The following is a 5504-nucleotide window of genomic DNA, read 5'->3' on the forward strand; positions in this document are numbered from 1 at the left end:
ATATACATAGAGAGAGATATAGATATAGATATAGATAGGTAGATAGAGATAGATAGATAGAGATAGATAGATAGATAGAATATATGTTTTTATGTGTATATTTATATATCAAGGTGTATATGTATACCTTGTTTTGATATCTGTATACAACATGTAAAGTGATACAATCAAGCTAATTACTACACCCATCCCTACAGTTATCTTTTTTGTGTGTATGGTAAGAATGCTTAAAATCTATTCTTTTATATCTCATAATGTGTATTTGAAATTATACATTATTATCCACTCTAGTTACCATTCTGTATATTAGATCTCCCAAATTTATTCAATTTATAAGTCTGTACCTTTTAACCCAGCATCTTCCCATTTTCCCCATTCCCCCACCTAATTACTGCTAACAACTCTTCTACTATTTTTATAAATTTGACTTTTCTTGATTCCATATATAAGTGAGATCATATATTTGCTTTTCTGTGGCTTATTTTACTTAGCATAATGTCTTTTAGGTTTACCCATGTTGTCCCAAATGGCCAGATTTCCTTCTTTTTTAGGGCTAGGTAATATTCCATCACTTACATACCACAATTTCTGTAGTCCCTTCATTGTCAACAGACACAACAGCCATTATCTTGGCTATTGTGAATAATGCTGCAACAAACCTAGGAACTCAGGTATTTCTCTTAGGTAGTGATTTTATTTCCTTTGGAAATGATTGAATCATATAGTATTTTGCCTTTCTCTCCCTATTAAGCTTTTTTACCTAACAATTCACCTACCTACTCTATTTACTCCTATTCTTTCACTGTTTGGCTTTATGGTCTACTTCCCCCGACACCCCCCCCCCGCCCCCGCCTTAATCAGTAGTCTTCCTCTTCTCTCTCTTCACATTTTTAATATGAAATCTCTCTTGTCCTCATGCTTTCCTTACAATAATATTGCCAACACTTCTTCCACCTCATGGATCTAGACAATATCTAAATAATATCTTTTTTTTGTTTGTTTTTTTGGGGTTTTTTTGGGGGCAGTACTAGGGATTGAACTCTGAGACACTCTAACACTGAGCTACATCCCCAGCCCTTTATATTTTATTTTGAGATAGGGTCTCACAATATTGCTGAGGCTAACCTCAAACTTGCAATCCTCCTGTCTCAGGGAAAGTTTCTGGGATTACAGGCATGTGCCACTGCACCCAGCAATATTGTCTTAAATTGTAGATTCATAGTCTTTTCTGAAGATTTAATATGCTTTATTTGACCCTCACAACCATGCCAAGATGGAAGGTAAGAAGCAATACATCTGTGTTAAAGATAATAAATTGAGGCTGAACAAGACTAAATAAATTGCCAAGTCACACAGCTTGTCAGTGACAAAATCAAATGAGAATCCAGATCTTTTCTTTCAACTGTTTCTACTATACCATGTTGACTTCTTTTTAATTCCTCCACTTCTTCACCACACATATGCCCGTGTCTGGACAAGTTTACAGAGATAAATATTTATAAAACAGCACTAGTGGAAAAAGTGTGTATATATATATAAGGGAGTTATAAAAACAGAAAAGTCAGAGGACCCAAATTAAGAGACGATGTGGTTCACAGGCTTATCCTTGCAAAGGATTTGGGTTACAGATCCAAGTGCAAACTGCCTATTTGTTTCTTCAACCAATTGATGCAGCCAGCATCAATACTGCTCTGTCCCCACTTCTCCCACAGCAGTTATATGACCAGGGCTTGCCCTCTGTACCATCCTGTCCCCAAATATCACTCACAGGAATGTCACTGTACCTGAATTTCTCACTGTTCGAGTCACTTCTTTGGGTTAAGGCGTTGTCTCCAGAAGGCCACTGTGAAATGCATGTTACCTGAGAGGGGAAGGAGGGTCCATTAACAAGTTACTCCCATAAATACATCAGATTTGTGATGACCTTGTGAATCTCACAGAACAAGGTTCTCCCCACCACCACCACCACCACCACACAGGTCTTAAAAAAAAGGGAAAATTTTTGATGGAGCAGAAAGGATAAAAGGGCAAGTTAGGGGAAAATGAATCACACACAGTATGGGGTGATACCCATCTGGGTATAATGGACATGTGCAGCAAAATGAGGATGGCCATATAAACACACATTCTGTCTATAAGGGTCATTGCCTATAAGGACATTTTTTGCAATCTGGAGGCTCCTAGGGACAGGAAAATAAAAAGCACTCCAAGGATCCGGGTATAATCAGTTCTGAAAAGAAGCAAAAAAGCTGAGCTGGCAGCAGTTTTCCAAGGACAGTGCACTGCTAGAATGAAGGAGGAAAGGGACAAGAACAGCTTCTAGTTAACTGCTTCTAGTTATGAGGATAGTTTCCAACTGAACATTTTTAGCTGAGGGCCAACTTCCCAACCAGAGAAGGCTAGAATTCAATTCTGCAAATCCCCTTGCTGATTTATATTGACTCAAAGCCAGTATCACAGCCACAAAAATCAACATGCCTTTTATGAATGCTTATTATGAGCCCAGAATTTGACTAAACAACACAAATACAGGGGGGGGAAACATAATAACTTTGAATACCTTTCCTTAATTCATTTAAAGGAAACTAATCCCCAAAACCCAAAACTGAGAGGAAAGGGGAACAAGAAGGGAAGTAGAGAAGGGAGGGAGATATTTCCTATCAGGACTAACACAAATTTCTTAAGCCAGAATGAATATAACAAAACTCATATCTGGGCCAAAGTTCCTCATTGAATGAATTCTTGCCTAAACAGTTAAGAGGCGTAAGCTAGAAATATCTTTTTTTATTGGTATAATTCCAGAATTTCTTTAATAGCACAATTCACCTTGATAAACTGAAGAATACCAAACCAAGAGTTGCAAAACCTGGTTCTAGTTCTAGTTCTGACTCTTAACTTTCTTAGGCAAAATGTGTAATTTTTAAAAAAATAAACAGATAATTAAGAGGTTGCCACCAGTCTAAGAATAGAATATAGCTAACATTATAAATCACCTATTAGGCAATTGTCCACTGGTAGCATCACTAATCAATCAACACTTCCCCACAGAACTCACACAACCAGAATCCCTAACACAGTGTTGCTGGAAGCTATTTCCAGTTAGCCTATAAACCAAAATATATTTGCTACTATGGAGTAGATAATCTCTTCCAACTGTAAAACTCAAATACAAAGTTTCTGTGAGCCAGAAGAAAACACTTCTAACAAGACTAAATCAATAGTGTTGATAGTCACAAATTTCAGTTCAAACTCCAAATCTGTTCCAAATGACACCTAATTTGGTTCTAATTTCTCAAAGATGCGTATAAACAATTCACTCTGATATTATTAACATATATAACCTGTCGATATTATTCAGACATGCTAATGGGTTTTTTTGAAAGAAAAAAAAAAGGAGCTCTTTACTCAGAAAAAAAATTATATGTGGGGCTGGGGATGTGGCTCAAGCGGTAGCGTGCTCGCCTGGCATGCGTGCTGCCCGGGTTCGATCCTCAGCACCACATACAAACAAAGATGTTGTGTCCGCCGAGAACTAAAAAATAAATATTGAAAAATTCTCTCTCTCTCTCTCTTAAAAAAAAAAAAAAAATTATGTGTGTGTGTGTGTGTGTGTATCCAAAAATCTGGCAACACAATTGCACTGGTAGAAAAATAAATCCAACTTCAATCGTATGGTTAAAAATAATAATAATAATAATAATAAAATATAAAAGAAAAAAAAAGAAAAAGAAATCCAACTTCTTGATCATTCCTACCTCCAAAGTCAAGCTTTACCACTTCTCAAGACCTAGACTTCTACAACAGTCATTCTTCTATCCTTTCTCTTGTCACCAGAGCCATCTTTCTAAATACACATGTATTCACATCTCTTTCCTGTCTAAAAATCTGTTATTTCTAAAAACATGAAATTCAAATTTAGAATTATACTTAGAACAGTTCATATAGTTGCCTCCGTTTTTTTTTTTTTTTCTGTTCTCAAGTCCCAAAAATGCTGTCTTTCCCCATTCCAATCCCGGTTTCCCCCACCCCAACCCTTTTTCTCCCACAATCCCCTGAATATGAACATAACATTAAAGCATTAAGGTATTTCCTCTGCCTGCTCTGTCCTTTTTCCCCACCTCTACCACACTCCATTTATCATCTAAGATGGAACTTCTACTCCACAGGCAAGCTTTGCCTCCTCCTCTGGCCAAACCCCAGAAAGAACGAGAAACTTTCTTTTCTGTCTCAAAGATTTTTGAGCTGTTCTTGGTATGTCTACAGTTTAGTAGTTCCCAAAATTACCTGAGGCATGTTTTTAAAATAAATTGGGAGGAGTCAACCCAAACCTACCAATCATATCAGAAATGAGATCCTGGGACTTCTACTTTTAAAAAGCTCCAATTATTCTAGTGGTCAAATCTAGGGATCACAAGCTTATCTCTCTCCCAGTAAGTACAAAGATGTGTGTTTTTTCCAAACAAATAAAGAAATTACTTTTAACAAAATAAAATGAAGAAGTATTCTGCACTTGTTTCTTATTTCATATTACATCCCTGTGATTTGTACGCTGAAGATGAATGAATTCCTTTTGGACATACATTCACTATTCAAAAGAGAATTTCCACCTTCATTTCTAAATCTGAAAAATGAAATAACTGCACCTGGAGTAAACTGTGGACTACACAGCATTGGCTCTCGCCAGATTTCCCATGAGAACTTTATTTCCAATGAGAACCAAGTTCTTTGCCAATTTTGAGAGTGAAAATACACTGCCTTTACATACTCAGGATCTAATTATATAGAAATAGATATAGGAAATCCCACTTAAGTGCAATGATAGATGGCTGGCTTGTGTTCCCTAATTTTCAAAGAAAAATCCCACTCCCCCCCACCCCCGACTTCAAAATAAGTTTACTGCAGCCATTGAAGAGTGGCAGAAAATGTAACAAGATTTGGATACGAAAGTAGCCAAGAAAACAAGCTGATTTACAGGGCAATAGTGAATCTCCGGTACTTCGCAAGTTCACCCGATATGTCGCTAACTTTAGGCCCACGCTCTATCTAGGGTGCACAGACTAACCCTTGTGTTTCTGTTTAAGTCGCGGCCTGGAACTAAGTCTGAAAAGTTTAATTCCCTACTTAAAAGTCATATCCTCATCATGTTTCGACACTCCGAATGGTTCACGGCTACTTTTTTCTTTGCTCTGCCAAAGAAAAGGGCACTCTCAGGAAGAAGGACAGTGACAGCTCCACGTCTGCAAAAGTCGGCGCCGTGGCGGCGGGCGCCAGGGAGGGCGCCCAGGCCGGGACCACCGCGCTAGGGGACAATGGAGAGAAGAGGGGAGTGGAAGAGAGAACGGGAGGCAGCCGCCGTGTCGGGCTCTCCCAGCGAGAGGGGGCTTGGAAAACTCTCGGGAAAGCCAGCCAGGTGGCAGTGGGCCCGGCCGCCGCCCCTCAGAGAGCCACGTCGCCCGGGCGGGCCGCTGCAGCCGGGCCCCGCGACGTAGGCCAGACTACTGGAG

General features: G+C 38.9%; 1 protein-coding gene across 4 annotated transcripts in view; it reads right to left on the reverse strand.

Annotated features, from left to right (window-relative positions):
• Positions 1 to 5504, reverse strand: part of Itch (itchy E3 ubiquitin protein ligase) — a 137051-nt gene that overhangs the window by 126508 nt on the left and 5039 nt on the right. For 3 of the 4 annotated variants that reach the window (XM_015481533.2, XM_048811094.1, XM_015481527.2), the window contains exon 2: positions 1785 to 1861. The exons of the other annotated variant lie outside the window; for it this stretch is intronic. The gene's annotated coding sequence lies outside the window, so the exon portion shown is untranslated. The remainder of the gene's footprint in view (positions 1 to 1784; positions 1862 to 5504) is intronic. 4 annotated transcript variants of the gene reach the window in all.

The sequence above is a fragment of the Marmota marmota genome, unplaced genomic scaffold, assembly GCF_001458135.2.
Source record: "Marmota marmota marmota unplaced genomic scaffold, marMar, whole genome shotgun sequence".
Taxonomy (NCBI): Eukaryota; Metazoa; Chordata; class Mammalia; order Rodentia; family Sciuridae; genus Marmota; species Marmota marmota.